The sequence below is a fragment of the Cherax quadricarinatus genome, chromosome 21 (genome assembly GCF_038502225.1).
Source record: "Cherax quadricarinatus isolate ZL_2023a chromosome 21, ASM3850222v1, whole genome shotgun sequence".
In the NCBI taxonomy this organism is placed as follows: Eukaryota; Metazoa; Arthropoda; class Malacostraca; order Decapoda; family Parastacidae; genus Cherax; species Cherax quadricarinatus.
In genome coordinates, this window is record NC_091312.1 from 44984581 (window position 1) to 45005239 (window position 20659).

A 20659-nucleotide genomic window follows, 5' to 3' on the forward strand; every position below is an offset into this window, starting at 1 on the left:
TACATTTCCTCAGAATAATATTTGACAGGAGCCAATTGCTTTGCTCGATTTATCGTGGGGGCCAGAAGCTGGATGTCAGTTAGTGTACATACACACATTCACACTCAAAGACAAAAAACTAACAAAGGTTTGAAGAAATAGAAGGACATAGCCTCAAGCGGTTTATAGAATACATGGCAGGAAATAACAATAACTGGAAGAACAGAGGCAGTGGTGGTAGTCACCTTCACCACTTCAGCAAGACACAGGAGTGTGTGTGTAACAATAAAACCACTTGAAATATTGAAAGGGTAGACTCAGCAGGCAAGGGAGATAGAGGGAAATACCTGTTTGTTGGAAACTTGAACCACAGAGTCAGAACTGGCGGAAAAAAAATACCCTCTCGAAGATGGGACGCTGGAAACAATATCAGTGGATTCTAAATTGGCAATCTTACTTGTCTAGTGTAGTAAAGGTAACTAAGAATGAAAGGAGACGAAGTGACAAGACTATTCTTAATGTACACTGTTCATCAGAGTAATTCTGATACGAGGGAAATATAGCTCCAGCAACAGGCAAAGACTGCACCCTGATGGTTGGATACACATTGTTAGCTAGTAACAGACAGAAGGAGATGCAGGAAAGAGAGACTTGAATACTAGAGAGAGAGAAAGAAATATATTAAATAATTACAGATGAACAAGGAGGCTTTACGATGAGTAGGGATGGCGGGGGGTAGACCAAATGTTCACAATGAAGCATATAAGTGAACAGTATTTAAAGGTAAAAAGATTTTTGTGGTATTTATGGATTTGGAAAAGGCGTATGATGGGGTGGATAGGGGAGGGGGCAATGTGGCAGATGTTGCAAATGTATGGAATATGAGGTAGGTTATTGAAAGCTGCGAAAAGTTTTTACGAGGATAGTGAGGCTCGGTTAGATTTTGTAGGAGAGAGGGAGATTATTTCCCAGTTAAAGTAGGCCTTAGACATGGATGTGTGATATAACCATGGTTGTTCAATATATTTATTGATGGGGTTGTAAGAGAAGTGAATGCTCGGGTGTTGGCAACAGGTGTGGAGTTAAAAGATAAAGAATCTAACACAAAGTGGGAGTTGTCACAGATGTTCTTTGCTGATGACACTGTGCTTTTGGGAGATTCTGAAGAGAAGTTGCAGAGGTTGGTTGAGCTTGGTAGGGTATGTAAAAGAAGAAAATTGAAAGTTAATATAGGAAAGAGAAAGGTGATGAGGATAAAAAAATTAAGTAACGATAGATTGGATATCAGATTGGAGGGAATATGGAGGAGGTGAATATATTCAGATATTTGGTTCTATGAAAGATGAGGTGAATCACAGAACTGACGAGGAAAAAAAAATGTGAATTGTGCACTGAGGAATCTGTGGAGACAAAGAACTTTGTCCATGGAAGCAAAGAGGGGAATGTATGAGAGCATAGTTGTACCAACGTTCTTATATGGGTGTGAAGCATGTGTGGTGAATGCTGCAACAAGGAGAAGGCTGGAGGCAGTATTGATGTCGTGTCTGAGGGCAATGTAGTTTGGAAATTAGGAGGAAGTGCAGGATTACCGAAATTATTATCCAGAGGGCTGAGGAGGGGTTACTAAGGTGGTTCAGACATGTAGAGAGGCTGGAACAAAATAGAATGACTTCAAGAATGTATAAATCTGTAGTGGAGGGAAGGCGGGGTAGAGGTCGGCTTAAGAAAGGTTGGAGGGAGAGGGTAAAAAAGCTTTTGGGTGCGAGGGGCTTGGACATCCAGCAAGCATGTGTGAGCGTGTTAGATAGGAGCGAATGACGACAAATGGTTTTTAGGACTTTACGTGCTGTTGGAGTGTGAGCAAGGTAACATTTATGAAGGGATTCAGGGAAACCGGCAGGCCGGACTCGAGTCCTGGAGATGTGAAGTACAGTGTCTGAACTCTGAAGAAGGGGTGTTAATTTTGCAGTTTTATAACTGTAGTGTAAGCGTGTCTCTGGCAAGACACATGTGAAGTGAAAGATCGTGCAAGTTTTTCTTTTTCGGACCACCCTGCATTGGTGGGAGACGGCCGAGGTGTCATTACGATTTCGTGGGTCAGAGACATTAAAACTTCTCTTTTAAAGGAAATTCTCACAAGACGTGATAAATTACTTCCCCCAGAAATAATTAAGAGTACCGTCACTGTAGGGTATCTGCGGTATGATAGGAAGTCTAAATAAAAATATATATATCAGACAAGAAAATGAACGAGGGGTGTTCTGCACAATCCTAAACTGCCAGAAAGCCTTTAACAATGCAAGAGATAATTTCTTAAACAGAAAAAAAATTAAGATCACTATTATTAATAAAGAATTGCTAATAAGTAAGGGAAAGTACGAGGACGGAGTGGAATGGCAAGCTGGGGAATCATCACTGGAAATACATTCTTGATAAATGTATCTTCATTCATTCTTGATAAATGTAAATAACTTTACTTTTCCCGATAAATGTTAACATTACTTTTCCCGATAAATGTTAACATTACTTTTCCCGATAAATGTTAACATTACTTTTCCCGATAAATGTTAACATTACTTTTCCCAATAAAAGTTAACATTACTTTTCCCGATAAATGTTAACATTACTTTTCCCGATAAATGTTAACATTACTTTTCCCGATAAATGTTAACATTACTTTTCCCGATAAATGTTAACATTACTTTTCCCGATAAATGTTAACATTACTTTTCCCGATAAATGTTAACATTACTTTTCCCGATAAATGTTAACATTACTTTTCCCGATAAATGTTAACATTACTTTTCTCGATGAATGTTAACATTACTTTTCCCGATACACGAAAATAACATAACACTTAAAGATAAACGTAAATAACATTACTCTTCCTAATAACTGTAAACAACTTATTTAAATAGACTGTTTATCTTAATGTTTTAAAGACAACGTTAATAGGTGGAAATGGTTTTATCTTTCTTCATATAATAATTGAATTATCAAAGAACCCATAACTAGGGAACTTGACTATTTTTAGTCATCAGTGTATGGTGCTTGCTAGCACCAATAGTTTAACTGAACGTTTGTTAAACTGAGCCAAGAAGGTAATGACCAATGGTACCTTGAACACGTAGACAGAAGGTTGGATTATAAGGATACACGAGGATGACTTGAACAAGGTAGACGAGTGTTCCAAGAGGAGGTTACTGAAGTTCAGTCTGAACACATACAAGATAATAGTGAACACATGAGAGAGAAACACAGAGTCTGGACACATACAAGATGATAGTGAACACATGAGAGAGAAACACAGAGTCTGGACACATACAAGATGATAGTGAACACATGAGAGAGAAACAGAGTCTGGACACATACAAGATGATAGTGAACACATGAGAGAGAAACAGAGTCTGGACACATACAAGATGATAGTGAACACATGAGAGGGAAACACAGAGTCTGGACACATACAAGATGATAGTGAACACATGAGAGAGAAACACAGAGTCTGGACACATACAAGATGATAGTGAACACATGAGAGAGAAACAGAGTCTGGACACATACAAGATGATAGTGAACACATGAGAGGGAAACACAGAGTCTGGACACATACAAGATGATAGTGAACACATGAGAGGGAAACACAGAGTCTGGACACATACAAGATGATAGTGAACACATGAGAGAGAAACACAGAGTCTGAACACATACAAGATGATAGTGAACACATGAGAGAGAAACACAGTCTGGACACATACAAGATGATAGTGAACACATGAGAGGGAAACACAGAGTCTGAACTCATACAAGATGATAGTGAACACATGGGAGAGAAACACAGAGTCTGAACACATACAAGATGATAGTGAACACATGAGAGAGAAACACAGTCTGAACACATACAAGATGATAGTGAACACATGAGAGAGAAACACAGTCTGGACACATACAAGATGATAGTGAACACATGAGAGAGAAACACAGAGTCTGAACACATATAAGATGATAGTGAACACATGAGAGAGAGAAACAGAGTCTGGACATATACAAGATGATAGTGAACACATGAGAGAGAGAAACAGAGTCTGGACACATACAAGATAATAGTGAACACATGAGAGAGAAACACAGAGTCTGGACACATACAAGATGATAGTGAACATATGAGAGAGAGAAACAGAGTCTGGACACATACAAGATGATAGTGAACACATGAGAGAGAAACACAGAGTCTGGACACATACAAGATGATAGTGGACACATGAGAGAGAGAAACAGAGTCTGGACACATACAAGATGATAGTGGACACATGAGAGAGAGAAACAGAGTCTGGACACATACAAGATGATAGTGAACACATGAGAGAGAGAAACAGAGTCTGGACACATACAAGATGATAGTGGACACATGAGAGAGAAACACAGAGTCTGGACACATACAAGATGATAGTGAACACATGAGAGAGAAACACAGAGTCTGGACACATACAAGATGATAGTGAACACATGAGAGAGAGAAACAGAGTCTGGACACATACAAGATGATAGTGAACACATGAGAGAGAAACAGAGTCTGGACACATACAAGATGATAGTGGACACATGAGAGAGAGAAACAGAGTCTGGACACATACAAGATGATAGTGGACACATGAGAGAGAGAAACAGAGTCTGGACACATACAAGATGATAGTGGACACATGAGAGAGAGAAACAGAGTCTGGACACATACAAGATGATAGTGGACACATGAGAGAGAGAAACAGAGTCTGGACACATACAAGATGATAGTGGACACATGAGAGAGAGAAACAGAGTCTGGACACATACAAGATGATAGTGAACACATGAGAGAGAGAAACAGAGTCTGGACACATACAAGATGATAGTGAACACATGAGAGAGAGAAACAGAGTCTGGACACATACAAGATGATAGTGAACACATGAGAGAGAGAAACAGAGTCTGGACACATACAAGATGATAGTGAACACATGAGAGAGAGAAACAGAGTCTGGACACATACAAGATGATAGTGGACACATGAGAGAGAGAAACAGAGTCTGGACACATACAAGATGATAGTGGACACATGAGAGAGAGAAGCAGAGTCTGGACACATACAAGATGATAGTGGACACATGAGAGAGAGAAGCAGAGTCTGGACACATACAAGGTGATAGTGATGAACACGTGAGAGAGAAACACACAGAAACAAAATCAATAGGACAGAAAGAGAGACAATAGGACAAACAGTACCACGAGAAGCAACAACAGAAATGAGACAAGCAGTAGAGGTAACAGAAAGAACAACAAAAGACCAACACTATCAACAAGAGCAAAGACAACAGTAAAAATATCCCCAATAAAAAAAAGAAGGAAAGTAACAAACGAACCAACAGTAAAATCAACAAGAAAATCAACAGCAACAACAGCACAACAAGACATCATTATAATTATAATTTCATCTAGCACAAAAACACCACCAACAGAAGACACAACAACAGAGACAACAGTGGGGCGGGTCCTCACTGGTCTGAGCTATCTCTTTAAATAATTGTCCTTCACGTGTTGTTGTCTCTGTTGCCCTTGTTATTGTTGTCAGTTTTTATTCTCATTTATTATATTTTGTTAGCGTTGTATGTATGTATATATATATATATATATATATATATATATATATATATATATATATATATATATATATATATATATATAAATATATATAAATATATATATATTTTTATTTTTTTTATTATCACACCGGCCGATTCCCACCAAGGCAGGGTGGCCCGAAAAAGAAAAACTTTCACCATCATTCACTCCATCACTGTCTTGCCAGAAGGGTGCTTTACACTACAGTTTTTAAACTGCAACATTAACACCCCTCCTTCAGAGTGCAGGCACTGTACTTCCCATCTCCAGGACTCAAGTCCGGCCTGCCGGTTTCCCTGAATCCCTTCATAAATGTTACTTTGCTCACACTCCAACAGCACGTCAAGTATTAAAAACCATTTGTCTCCATTCACTCCTATCAAACACGCTCACGCATGCCTGCTGGAAGTCCAAGCCCCTCGCACACAAAACCTCCTTTACCCCCTCCCTCCAACCCTTCCTAGGCCGACCCCTACCCCGCCTTCCTTCCACTACAGACTGATACACTCTTGAAGTCATATATATATATATATATATATATATATATATATATATATATATATATATATATATAAATATATATATATATATAAATATATATATATATATATATATATATATATATATATATATATATATATATATATATATATATTTTTTTTTTTTTTTTTTTATTTTTTTTTTACAGAAAATATATATAGGGAAGTACCACCTCTATAGCTGGAATGGGGACCCTCATCCTCAGAGAAGACAATAAACGTACCTCAGAGAAAACTCAAGGTTCTCCCCGGAGCTGTTTGAATATTTTCTTCTCCTACCACCCCCTATATATGTTTTATTCTATGTGAACATTTATTAATAAACAAAATACATTTACAGAAAAAAACATAAACATGAATACAATGGCACAATGTATCAAAGATGATGAATTTCCTCCAGCTCCTCCGAGGCTGGACGTGAGCCAAGTATGCAGCAAGCATTTCCCCTCTGGATGGCGACACTGAGGCGCTGGAACATGAAAGTGGCTGCCCTTGGGTCCCTGGTGGTGTCGATGAGTCTGGAACCCAATTCTTTAAGGAAACGTGTGGCATTTTTTCCCCATGATCCCAAGGTCTCTGATCCCACTGGGACAAATTGATACTGTTGGCTGATGTCCCTGTACTTGCTGATCTTGTACTCCTCCCTGTGGTCAGCAGCTCCTCCCTGTCGCCCCACACTGTGATGGATATAGGTGTCAGCCAGTGTGGACACACAGGTATAGTCCCATGCTAAGAGCTTGCCATTCTTCCAAGGATAGATGGTGATCCCGTCGGGGCGGTTTGCTGGGTTGTGGGTATTGTTTGCTGCAAGTGATCGTGGCTCCCTCTCGGCAGGGCATCCAGCTGTAGCAAGGGTTCTCTTAATGATGTCGTTGACCTCATTGTGTCTTGCATGCCAGCCCTTGGTTTTGGAACAGTTAAGACCATGTAGACCGTATTGGTCTGCTTGCACTTCGCCGCAAATACACATATATTCTGTGTGAATTGGGGCAGCAAGGCGCAGAGCCACTGCAATACGGAGGGTCTTAGGGTCGAGTCGCATTCCCATTGCCGATATGGGAACTGTTTGGAGGAAGTCCCCGGAGTGAGGTGCACTCACAGCCTGGAGACGGGCAATCTCCCTATCTGATGTTGCAGCCCTGAGCATGTTGGCAAGCACCTTTTCAGCAATTGGGCTATCCCAGCTTGACTGTTTGTGAGCCAGTGCTGCACTAGGGTTTGGTGCTGGAGCAGCAAGAGTCTCCCATTCGGTGATGGCACTGACATAGCTAGGGTCTTCTATTCCTGCTGAGTCACTGAGGGTGTCAGGAAGAATTTGTCTTATCAACTCGTTTGATGCAATGGAAGAGGATAGGAAAGCTGGTAGAGCAATCTGGGAGGATCTGCGTACTCCTAGCCCTCCAAGCCTGACCGGAAGTGAGGCTTGCAACCACTGTCCATCGTCAAGGGAAAGATTCAATACACTCTCTAGCATGGCCTTCAGGAGAGAGTCATATTCCTTGAGTTTTGGACTGCTGAAGGCTGGGGAGCATCTCAGAAAATAGGTAAGTTTTGGGGTTGACAGGCACCTGGTGAGTAGGTAGAAGGCATCGTGTGTGTCAATGTCTTTCATCCTGCTTTCCATCGTCCGGAGGTCTGAGACTTTTTTTCCTAGGACCAGATCGATGGCATTGGACCCAAGAGGAGCACCGAGGAGAGTGCTATTGGCTGGATCAATGGCTCGTGCTCCTGGTAAAACGGTACTAATATTCTGGATCAACTGTTGATTGGTAGAAACTATTTCACATTTGGTGGGGTTTAAAGAAAGTCCCAGGCTTTCTCCCATGTCTTTAATTTTACTGATGTCCTCCAGGAGAGATTCTGTTGTGCCAGCCAGGGTACCGTCGTCCAGGAACCAGATATTGAGCTCGCTGGAGAGTGCCTCCGTGACTTCCTTGATGACCAAACAAAATAGAAAGGGGGCGAGAGGGTCCCCCTGTTGCACGCCCTCACACGAGTCAATTTCATGGTCCCCAAACAATAGTTTGGAAGTCACACTATAACACGATTCTATGAAGGGATAAAGGGAAGGGAAGTTTCTATAAACTGCTTGGAGAGCAGCATCCCTTCTGACTGAGTTGAAAGCATTGGCAAAGTCCAATTTGACCAAGGCTTTTTCATAGGACATGTTTTTGATATATACTCGTGCTGCGTGGGCAGCTGCTTCACAGCCCTGTTGAACGCCGAAACCGAGCTGAGTTGGTTTCAGCATTGCAGCAGCCTCTTGACTCACCCTTCTTACTACAGCCTTGGCGACTAGGCGCCGAAGGGTGTTACCCACTGCAATGGGCCTGATTCCGCCATCCTTTTTCCGGAGGGCACACAATGAGGCACCAAAGAAAAAGGGTCTGATGGCCTCTGGGACACCGCCAGCCAGGCACAGGTTGGAAAATTTGGTGAGTTCAGACAGCAGCCTCTCTGAAACCTCACCAAGTGCTGGATTGAGTATTTGTTTTAAGTGTTGAGGCCTTAAACCGGTGAAACCTCCTGCTGAACCCTGTGGAAATGACATAGCAGCTTTATACACATCAGCATCCTGTAAGGTTAGATGTTCTTCGCCTGCTGCAATGTCAGGGAGGTCAATGTTGGTACTGGGAGCCCTGGGTGGATGTTTGTCCTTCAGAGCTTGCGCCGTGCTGACGTCCTTGGGAGCGATGGTATCCTCACTGGTTATAAGTCTCAAAGCTCCAATAGTATTACCCTCTTCTATTTTTTTGCTAATTTGGGCTCTGATTTTTGAGGTGTCGGGTGTCCTGTTGTTGGCATTTGCCCGGCGGGTGTTTGTCGCCCTAGGGGGGAGACGGACGAGGTTGTCATCCCTTGGGAATGCATTTATTGCCCTAATAACATGTGTTGCTAGTGACTTGTCCCTCCTTGGTGGGACAGCCAAACAGGCATTGCCAAAAAGCAGCAAGTTGTGCCAGGATCTGTTGTTTGAAGGAGCATCGTTGACTTTCTTCAGAAGGTCAGTGAATTTGCTAGCAGCTTGAGGGCGAGCTGCTTTGGGGATGTGTGTCAGAGTCCTGGTGGATGTTAATTTGATTGCAGATTTGAGGTCCTCTGTAGAGGTGAAGTCACGGTAGCTGTCAGCCCTGTCTGCTGGGGAAGGCTGTTGGTTGTTCTCATTTGGAGCTCTCCTGGAGCCTAGACATCTATTGTGTGCACGGATGTTGCCAGATGTGGGATTGAGTGCACATTCCCTGTGGCACACCCGGCAGATGCCTCGTGAACGACAGCTTTGGCTCTGTCGTGAAGATTCCTGGGAACCCGCGACTACTTGTGACATTGCTGATATCGTGGGGGTGGGAGGGCGCCAGCTGTGGGGTGACGGGTGAAGGGCAGCATGGATGCATGGGGGATGAGGGTGGGGGAGTAGCGAGCGGCGGAACTTGTAATTGGTGGGGCACTAAACGGCAACACCCTTGGTCAGGAAGTCAGTGGGCCTAGGCTGGGATGAGGGGAGGGGATCTGGGATGGGGGAGGGGGGAGGGAGTGGCCCTGTGTGTTCGCTCAAGACGCACATCACTGACTAACTTTTGCTAATTGATATACACTTATTGTTCCATTTAGAAAAAAACCCTCGCCATTTGGCACACTAATCACCATGCTCACACTATTAACCGAGGTGTTATGTTCACCATCCAATGACCGTGTCGTGGGCGGCCACTTCCTTCCCCAACCCACGACCCCGGCCGATCACAGATGTAAACAAAACCTCCTCCACACCTCCACTGCCAGGATCCCCTCACCACCGCTACTTCCCAAATCCCAACATGCACACTGCACTTTCACTGATACAGAAGCAATGGTCCGATGTAGAGGTTTGTCACAACTCTGTGATCTCCGGTCGATACTCACGATGATGTCTGCCGAAACTGGCCCGCGTAAACCATGTTGGTTCCAGGTTTACACACAGAATGTATGGAGCACCACACACTGGCTCCCTCCCTCCACGCCGGCAAGCGCGTATATATATATATATATGTCGTGCGTAATAGGTAAAACTTGCGATTTTGGCTTAAATAGCAACGCTCTTGCCGAATAAGGCAAGCGAAAATTTCTGAAATGAATGATTTCGCAAAAATCATTCTGATCCTAACGAAAAAAACTATATATCATTTTATTTATTTAATTATTGTATTATTATTATTATTATTATTATAATCAAAGGGGAAGCGCTAAACCGGTAGGATTATACAGCGCCCGGGGGGGGGGGAAGTGGAAGGCATTCAGGCTTAATTCGGGGAACTGGAGCACAGTTCCAATTCCCTAAATCAAGAGCCCCTCACCAACATCAAGGAACCTTCCATGAGGGGTTAATTATTGTAAACTTATCTAAAATATATTTAGTTGGATTAGGCAAAATTCAGTTGCGCTTGTTATAATAAGGTTAGGTAAGTTTTCTAAGGTGCTTTTGGACAAAATTACTAATTTTTACATTAACATAAATGTATATATATATATATATATATATATATATATATATATATATATATATATATATATATATATATATATATATATATATATATATATATATATATATAAAAGTATATGAGAAAATTTTTTGGACCTAATTTTCAACGAGTTCTTGCTAATTGACCACTTTTACCTTTCTCTCTCCCTCTCTTTCCACGTAAGATTTTACAAGGTTAGGTTAAGCGGGGGTTCCTACTTTTATTTGCAAACTAAGAGCTGCTACCTACATCACCTCGTTTGAAAACCTTTTTTACTGTTATGTGACATAAATTGGAGCTATATATGGGCCAGCGATGTCATTTGGTCAGCAAAATATTTTAATCCATGACACTATGTTGCGAGAACACGTTCAGATTCATCTCACTTTAGGACTGCTAGTAGAGACGGTCCCATCCTGCCGATTTAAAGATGGAATAAGTTCATCAGGTGAATAACCTTGTCGGTCTTTGACGAAGGACCACCAGGTTTCATTTTTGTGTCCCTTTTAGAGATGGCTCACTTTTGAACTTCTTCCCTTTGCCGACAGGCTTGCCTATGCAGATTCCTGTTATAGATAGTGGGATGCCTTATATAGATTATCCAAGACACTTTGCAGTAGTGGCCTCTCGACAACGAAAGTCGAATCAAGTCTGATATGAATCCTTCGTCACATACTGCCTGTGTGGGATGTATTTTTGTTGGAGATTAAGACATGTTCAGGGAAGGCATTCACTTGGTTATCAATTCCACCTTGCAGAAGAGCATTCCAATCGGAACAAGCAAACTTGGACCAAAGAGCCGGCCAGTTTCCTTTTTCCCACAGCCAGGTTACGCGTGTTCATTCTTCACCTCGTTCGGTTGTTTTCTTCAGCGTCATAAGACAGCTTTGTGGTCAGTTGATCCAACATAACCAAGAGGTTGGTAGATAGATCACTCACTACTGGGTCAAGGGAAGAGTCAGAGATGTGAGAAGGGAAGTTAACAACGTTTCTCATGTCACACATTACAAGGAGTTAATGGAAATCCTTCTGTATAAGTTACCAAGAATTATATCTTGACATTTATGTTGAAGCAGAAGGGAGGCCACATTTTCCCATCAGGAAGTTGATGGGGTCTGCTTATTGTCTGAGTTCTGTTCATTGCACAAGCTAGTACAGAGGTATACTAGTATTTATGTATAGTTTGAATAACATCATTTCGCGGGTATTGAGGATAACATCATCAATGAGCTGGGCATGAACACTTTTAGAAAAGCATATGGTAACACTTCCTTGACCTTGCCTGTCTCTTCTCATCCATGAGCTGTAGCCAGCAATTCTAGCAAAATTTTCTGGAGTCTTGTCGTCCGAAAATGTTTCAATATCGGCGATCATGTCAGGATGATAAGTGTTTATCTACTACAAGTACATGTGCAAGGTATACAGGCCTAGCTGACATCAGTGACATATTAATATATAGAAAGCCGCTTGTTATGCAGAGCATTTCGGGCAAATTAGGTCAGTTTTGTCCCAGGATACGACCCACACCAATCGACTAACTTCCAGGTAACCATTTTACTGATGGGTGAACATAGACAACCTGTGTAAAGAAACACGCCCAGTGTTTCTACCCTCGCTGGGAATCGAACCCAGACACTCGCTGTGTGAAGGCCACGGGGCACCGTGAAACTGTGCCTGAACTTACCAACACTGATAATTAATAAAGTCTCTAATGTTGGCAGATAGTATACTGATTGGTTCCTTATGTTTGTGCTCAGCTTGAGTAGATAGATGAGTATGGTGGTTTCCCTTGAGTCAGGCAGGACACCGAGTCAGCCATCGGGACGTAGCTCTGTAGTCTTGTAAAAGGCACAAAACTACCTGCTGAACCGAAACAGGAGTAGTTGGGTGAGTGACGTGTGTGTTCAGTTCTGAGATCCTGCTATTTTGTTTGGAGAATAAATTTTTAAAGAATTGCTGATCCTGTCAAGTACTAGTTCGTTACAACAGTGATTTTCCTGATATCCTCTCTTGTGGTAGTAATTGTACCTGGTATCTCGCAGGTAATTGCTAGTGGTGTGGCCCCTCCGGTGACAGTGGATACACTGCCTAGGTGCCTGAGAGTATTTTCTATTTCATGCACCTTTTGTGTTTCGCTCCTGATGAACCTGATCATTATGTACCTGGTGGGTGCTTTCCTGAGACGGCTGTTGGTGGCTGCCTATTTCTCCTAAACGACTTCTTCCATTTCCTCGTCCAGCTCTACCACATGTACATCAGCTGCTCGTGCTTTGGCCTGGCACTTGTTCAGGCACAGTGTTGATCACCTGATTATTAGCTGCACGAATCTCTGGAGAAAAACTTGACTTAGTGTTTGCAGATGAATCACTGCTGTCAGGTGTACCGGCAGGTGGTGGAGCAGTTATGTCAGGTGTACTGTTAAGAATAAGAGAAAAGGTGACAGATCCAAGACTTTCTTCGTTGTTGGGTTATTGATCTGTTCCCTCTACGGCGGCCAAAGAATTTTGAGATGCAATGTTTTGATCTCTGTCTACCTGTGAAGCTCTAGCGCTGACAGACGTCCACCAGTTATTTTCTGTTGAGTTGATCCCAGTACGAGTATTCCAGGCCTTGTCAATAGTGTCAGCATCATCTAAGCAACGTATGTCACATGATGCAAGCTTGTTCTGGTTATCTACGATAGTTTGCGGCAAATCTAATGATTTTATGAGCTCATGAACTGATTTCCTTTGATGGATTAACGTAGCTGCAACATGACAACACAGCCCAGCAGGGCAGTCTTGATTATTCCAGTGCAAACCAATAAGCACCTCTAAATTTTTTTTTGTTGTGGCGTCAGGCTGTTTCTGGTACAAACTACGGTACAGGTTCTTGGATATGTTTCAGGCTTCTGAGCTGATCCACCTGGCTACATCGGAAAACTCCTTCTGTCAAACAAACCATACCACGGGTGGGGTTTGAACCCGCGTTCAGAGAGTCGCGTTAGCCACTGTGCCAGCTAGCTTAATAAGATTCATCCAACTAGTTATATTTCTACACCATAGGAAGGTTACCATAGGCACCACTGTGACCACAAAGGTAAGCTTTTACGGACTAATCTCCCGCTAGCACGGCCGTGACGAATTCTAGCTAACGCTAAAGCGACGATCTTCAGTTTTGAGACTGACAGCGAGTTCAAACCCCACGCGTGGTACGGTTTGTTTGCAATCGTATCATTACGATTTCGTGAACCCTTCTGTGTGGCAGTAATTGGAACACTTGGCCTCCAGATATTTAAGATGTAGTAGGCTTCTTGTGTATCCACAGACACTGCAGTAGGCTGTGACACAATAACCAGACAGTGAAGTTTATCTTTCTATGTCGCCACCAGAGTCCTCACGGCAGTTAAAAAGTTTGCATTATTAAGGTAAAGTTATTCGGGAGAATGATGTATGGTGAGTACTGTGGGAGTGGTGAGTGTGGTGAGTACTGTGGGAGTGGTGAGTACTGTGGGAGTGGTGAGTGTGGTGAGTACTGTGGGAGTGGTGAGTGTGGTGAGTACTGTGGGAGTGGTAAGTACTGTGGTGAGTACTGTGGGAGTGGTGAGTACTGTGGGAGTGGTGAGTACTGTGGGAGTGGTGAGTGTGGTGAGTAAGTACTGTGGGAGTGGTGAGTGTGGTGAGTACTGTGGGAGTGGTGAGTGTGGTGAGTACTGTGGGAGTGGTGAGTACTGTGGTGAGTACTGTGGGAGTGGTGAGTACTGTGGGAGTGGTGAGTGTGGTGAGTACTGTGGGAGTGGTGAGTGTGGTGAGTACTGTGGGAGTGGTGAGTACTGTGGTGAGTACTGTGGGAGTGGTGAGTACTGTGGGAGTGGTGAGTACTGTGGGAGTGGTGAGTGTGGTGAGTACTGTGGGAGTGGTGAGTGTGGTGAGTACTGTGGGAGTGGTGAGTGTGGTGAGTACTGTGGGAGTGGTGAGTGTGGTGAGTACTGTGGGAGTGGTGAGTACTGTGGTGAGTACTGTGGGAGTGGTGAGTACTGTGGTGAGTACTGTGGGAGTGGTGAGTACTGTGGGAGTGGTGAGTGTGGTGAGTACTGTGGGATTGGTGAGTACTGTGGGAGTGGTGAGTGTGGTGAGTACTGTGGGAGTGGTGAGTGTGGTGAGTACTGTGGGAGTGGTGAGTGTGGTGAGTACTGTGGTGAGTACTTTGGGAGTGGTGAGTACTGTGGGAGTGGTGAGTGTGGTGAGTACTGTGGGAGTGGTGAGTGTGGTGAGTACTGTGGGAGTGGCGAGTATGGTGAGTACTGTGGGAGTGGTGAGTGTGGTGAGTACTGTGGGAGTGGTGAGTGTGGTGAGTACTGTGGGAGTGGTGAGTGTGGTGAGTACTGTGGGAGTGGTGAGTGTGGCGAGTACTGTGGGAGTGGTGAGTGTGGTGAGTACTGTGGGAGTGGTGAGTGTGGTGAGTACTGTGGGAGTGGTGAGTGTGGTGAGTACTGTGGGAGTGGTGAGTGTGGTGAGTACTGTGGAAGTAGTGAGTGTGGTGAGTACTGTGGGAGTGGTGAGTGTGGTGAGTACTGTGGGAGTGGCGAGTGTGGTGAGTACTGTGGGAGTGGTGAGTGTGGTGAGTACTGTGGGAGTGGTGAGTGTGGTGAGTACTGTGGGAGTGGTGAGTGTGGTGAGTACTGTGGGAGTGGTGAGTGTGGTGAGTACTGTGGGAGTGGTGAGTGTGGCGAGTACTGTGGGAGTGGTGAGTGTGGCGAGTACTATGGGAGTGGTGAGTGTGGCGAGTACTGTGGGAGTGGTGAGTGTGGTGAGTACTGTGGGAGTGGTGAGTGTGGTGAGTACTGTGGGAGTGGTGAGTGTGATGAGTACTGTGGGAGTGATGAGTGTGGTGAGTACTGTGGGAGTGGTGAGTGTGCGGAGTAGTGTGGGAGTGGTGAGTACTGTGCGACTGGTGTGTGTGTTGAGTACTGTGGGAGTGGTGAGTGTGGTGAGTACTGTGGGAGTGGTGAGTGTGGTGAGTACTGTGGGAGTGGTGAGTGTGGTGAGCACTGTGGGAGTGGTGTGTGGTGAGTACTGTGAGAGTGGTGAGTACTGTGAGAGTGGTGAGTGTGGTGAGTACTGTGGGAGTGGTGAGTGGGGTGAGTACTGTGAGTGGCGAGTTTGGCGAGTACTGTGGGAGTGATGATTGTGGCGAGTACTGTGGGAGTGGTGAGTGTGGTGAGTACTGTGGGAGTGGTGAGTGTGGTGAGTACTGTGGGAGTGGTGAGTGTGGTGAGTACTGTGGGAGTGGTGATTGTAGTGAGTACTGTGGGAGCGGTGTGGTGAGTACTGTGGGAGTGGTGAGAGTGGTGAGTACTGTGGGAGTGGTGAGTGTGGTGAGTACTGTGGGAGTGATGAGTGTGGTGAGTGTGACGAATACAGTGGGAGTGATGAGTGGCGAGTACTGTGGGAGTGGTGAGTACTATGGGAGTGATGAGTGTGGGGAGTTATTACATAACGCCCCAGATGTTACGTAATAACATCTGGGTGCTATTACCTGGGTGTTATTACCTACCACCAAAAAAAAAAAGTATTAGATGGTGGGTGCGAAGGCAGTAGTGAGGGAGGCAGCCTAGGCCTACCAATGAAGGCAGTAGTGAGGGAGGCAGCTTATTCCTACCAGTGAAGGCAGTAGTGAGGGAGGCAGCCTAGGCCTACCAGTGAAGGCAGTAGTGAGGGAGGCAGCCTAGGCCTACCAGTGAAGGCAGTAGTGAGGAAGGCAGCCTAGGCCTACCAGTGAAGGCAGTAGTGAGGGAGGCAGCCTTGGCCTACCAGTGAAGGCAGAAGTGAGGGAGGCAGCCTAGGCCTACTAGTGAAGGCAGTAGTGAGGGAGGCAGCCTAGGCCTACCAGTGAAGGCAGTAGTGAGGGAGGCAGCCTTTGCCTACCAATGAAGGCAGTAGTGAGGGAGGCAGCCTAGGCCTACCAGTGAAGGCAGTAGTGAGGGAGGCAGCCTAGGCCTACCAGTGAAGGCAGTAGTGAGGGAGGCAGCCTAGGCCTACCAGTGAAGGCAGTAGTGAGGGAGGCAGCCTTGGCCTACCAGTGAAGGCAGTAGTGAGGGAGGCAGCCTAGGCCTACCAGTGAAGGCAGTAGTGAGGGAGGCAGCCTAGGCCTACCAGTGAAGGCAGTAGTGAGGGAGGCAGCCTAGGCCTACCAGTGAAGGCAGTAGTGAGGGAGGCAGCCTAGGCCTACTAGTGAAGGCAGTAGTGAGGGAGGCAGCCTAGGCCTACTAGTGAAGGCAGTAGTGAGGGAGGCAGCCTAGGCCTACCAGTGAAGGCAGTAGTGAGGGAGGCAGCCTAGGCCTACTAGTACTCTCCCACTACACTCCTTCATAAATTCTTTAATATCAAACATTTGTGTGATATTCAGTTCCATGAAGCAGCTGACTTGCTCCTGTAGGTGTGTTGCAGGAACCCCAGTGCCACTGCAGGTGTGTTGCAGGAACCCCAGTGCCACTGCAGGTGTGTTGCAGGAACCCCAGTGCCACTGCAGGTGTGTTGCAGGAACCCCAGTGCCACTGCAGGTGTGTTGCAGGAACCTCAGTGCCACTGCAGGTGTGTTGCAGGAACCCCAGTGCCACTGCAGGTGTGTTGCAGGAACCCCAGTGCCACTGCAGGTGTGTTGCAGGAACCTCAGTGCCACTGCAGGTGTGTTGCAGGAACCCCAGTGTCACTGCAGGTGTGTTGCAGGAACCCCAGTGCCACTGCAGGTGTGTTGCAGGAACCTCAGTGCCACTGCAGGTGTGTTGCAGGAACCCCAGTGCCACTGCAGGTGTGTTGCAGGAACCCCAGTGACACTGCAGGTGTGTTGCAGGAACCTCAGTGCCACTGCAGGTGTGTTGCAGGAACCCCAGTGCCACTGCAGGTGTGTTGCAGGAACCCCAGTGGCACTGCAGGTGTGTTGCAGGAACCCCAGTGCCACTGCAGGTGTGTTGCAGGAACCTCATTGCCACTGCAGGTGTGTTGCAGGAACCCCAGTGCCACTGCAGGTGTGTTGCAGGAACCCCAGTGTCACTGCAGGTGTGTTGCAGGAACCCCAGTGCCACTGCAGGTGTGTTGCAGGAACCTCAGTGCCACTGCAGGTGTGTTGCAGGAACCCCAGTGCCACTGCAGGTGTGTTGCAGGTACCCCAGGTCCACTGCAGGTGTGTTGCAGGAACCCCAGTGCCACTGCAGGTGTGTTGCAGGAACCCCAGTGCCACTGCAGGTGTGTTGCAGGAACTCCAGTGCCACTGCAGGTGTGTTGCAGGAACTCCAGTGCCACTGCAGGTGTGTTGCAGGAACTCCAGTGCCACTGCAGGTGTGTTGCAGGAACCCCAGTGCCACTGCAGGTGTGTTGCAGGAACTCCAGTGCCACTGCATGTGTGTTGCAGGAACTCCAGTGCCACTGCAGGTGTGTTGCAGGAACTCCAGTGCCACTGCAGGTGTGTTGCAGGAACCCCAGTGCCACTGCAGGTGTGTTGCAGGAACTCCAGTGCCACTGCAGGTGTGTTGCAGGAACTCCAGTGCCACTGCAGGTGTGTTGCAGGAACTCCAGTGCCACTGCAGGTGTGTTGCAGGAACTCCAGTGCCACTGCAGGTGTGTTGCAGGAACCCCAGTGCCACTGCAGGTGTGTTGCAGGAACTCCAGTGCCACTGCATGTGTGTTGCAGGAACTCCAGTGCCACTGCAGGTGTGTTGCAGGAACTCCAGTGCCACTGCAGGTGTGTTGCAGGAACCCCAGTGCCACTGCAGGTGTGTTGCAGGAACTCCAGTGCCACTGCAGGTGTGTTGCAGGAACTCCAGTGCCACTGCAGGTGTGTTGCAGGAACTCCAGTGCCACTGCAGGTGTGTTGCAGGAACCCCAGTGCCACTGCAGGTGTGTTGCAGGAACTCCAGTGCCACTGCATGTGTGTTGCAGGAACTCCAGTGCCACTGCAGGTGTGTTGCAGGAACTCCAGTGCCACTGCAGGTGTGTTGCAGGAACCCCAGTGCCACTGCAGGTGTGTTGCAGGAACTCCAGTGCCACTGCAGGTGTGTTGCAGGAACTCCAGTGCCACTGCAGGTGTGTTGCAGGAACCCCAGTGCCACTGCAGGTTTGTTGCAGGAACCCCGGTGCCACTGCCGGTGTGTTGCAGGAACCCCAGTGCCACTGCAGGTGTGTTGCAGGAACCCCAGTGCCACTGTAGGTGTGTTGCAGGAACCCCAGTGCCACTGCAGGTGTGTTGCAGGAACCCCAGTGCCACTGTAGGTGTGTTGCAGGAACCCCAGTGCCACTGCAGGTGTGTTGCAGGAACCCCAGTGCCACTGTAGGTGTGTTGCAGGAACCCCAGTGCCACTGTAGGTGTGTTGCAGGAACTCCAGTGCCACTGCAGGTGTGTTGCAGGAACTCCAGTGCCACTGCAGGTGTGTTGCAGGAACTCCAGTGCCACTGCAGGTGTGTTGCAGGAACCCCAGTGCCACTGCCGGTGTGTTGCAGGAACCCCAGTGCCACTGCAGGTGTGTTGCAGGAACCCCAGTGCCACTGCAGGTGTGTTGCAGGAACCCCAGTGCCACTGCAGGTGTGTTGCAGGAGCCCCAGTGCCACTGCAGGTGTGTTGCAGGAACCCCAGTGCCACTGCAGGTGTGTTGCAGGAACCCCAGTGCCACTGCAGGTGTGTTGCAGGAACCTCAGTGCCACTGCAGGTGTGTTGCAGGAACCTCAGTGCCACTGCAGATGTGTTGCAGGAACCCCAGTGTCACTGCAGGTGTGTTGCAGGAACCCCAGTGCCACTGCAGGTGTGTTGCAGGAACCCCAGTGTCACTGCAGGTGTGTTGCAGGAACCCCAGTGCCACTGCAGGTGTGTTGCGGGAACCCGAGTGCCACTGCAGGTGTGTTGCAGGAACTCCAGTGCCACTGCAGGTGTGTTGCAGGAACCCCAGTGCCACTGCAGGTGTGTTGCAGCAACCCCAGTGGCCCTGCAGGTGTGTTGCAGGAACCCCAGTGCCACTGCAGGTGTGTTGCAGGAACCCCAGTGCCACTGCAGGTGTGTTGCAGGAACCCCAGTGTCACTGCAGGTGTGTTGCAGGAACCCCAGTGCCACTGCAGGTGTGTTGCAGGAACCCCAGTGCCACTGCAGGTGTGTTGCAGGAACCCCAGTGCCACTGCAGGTGTGTTGCAGGAACCCCAGTGCCACTGCAGGTGTGTTGCAGGAACCCCAGTGCCACTGCAGGTGTGTTGCAGGAACCCCAGTGCCACTGCAGGTGTGTTGCAGTAACCCCAGTGCCACTGCAGGTGTGTTGCAGGAACCTCAGAGCCACTGCAGGTGTGTTGCAGGAACCCCAGTGCCACTGTAGGTGTGTTGCAGGAACCTCAGTGCCACTGCAGGTGTGTTGCAGGAACCCCAGTGCCACTGTAGGTGTGTTGCAGGAACCTCAGTGCCACTGCAGGTGTGTTGCAGGAACCCCAGTGCCACTGTAGGTGTGTTGCAGGAACCCCAGTGCCACTGTAGGTGTGTTGCAGGAACCTCAGTGCCACTGCAGGTGTGTTGCAGGAACCCCAGTGCCACTGTAGGTGTGTTGCAGGAACCTCAGTGCCACTGAATACTTTTCTTGTGTAACTAACTAACCTTCCTTGTTAAGTAATAATTAATATTGTTTGTGGACACTGTAACACGTCCTACCACGACCACGGCATCTCTCTCTCTCTCTCTCTCTCTCTCTCTCTCTCTCTCTCTCTCTCTCTCTCTCTCTGACCTTCGACCTTGACCTCCAGCTTCACTTCACTGGTCAACTACCACAGTGATAAATATTGCCTTTCCTCTACAGCCTCACCTTCTAAGATGAGTTTTGATGTTTAAACTGGTTGTCCGGCAGATACAACAGCAACAACAGCGACTGCCGCAGCAACAACAGCGACTGCCGCAGCAACAACAGCGACTGCAGCAGCAACAACAGCGACTGCCGCAGCAACAACAGCGACTGCAGCAGCATCAACAGCGACTGCAGCAGCAACA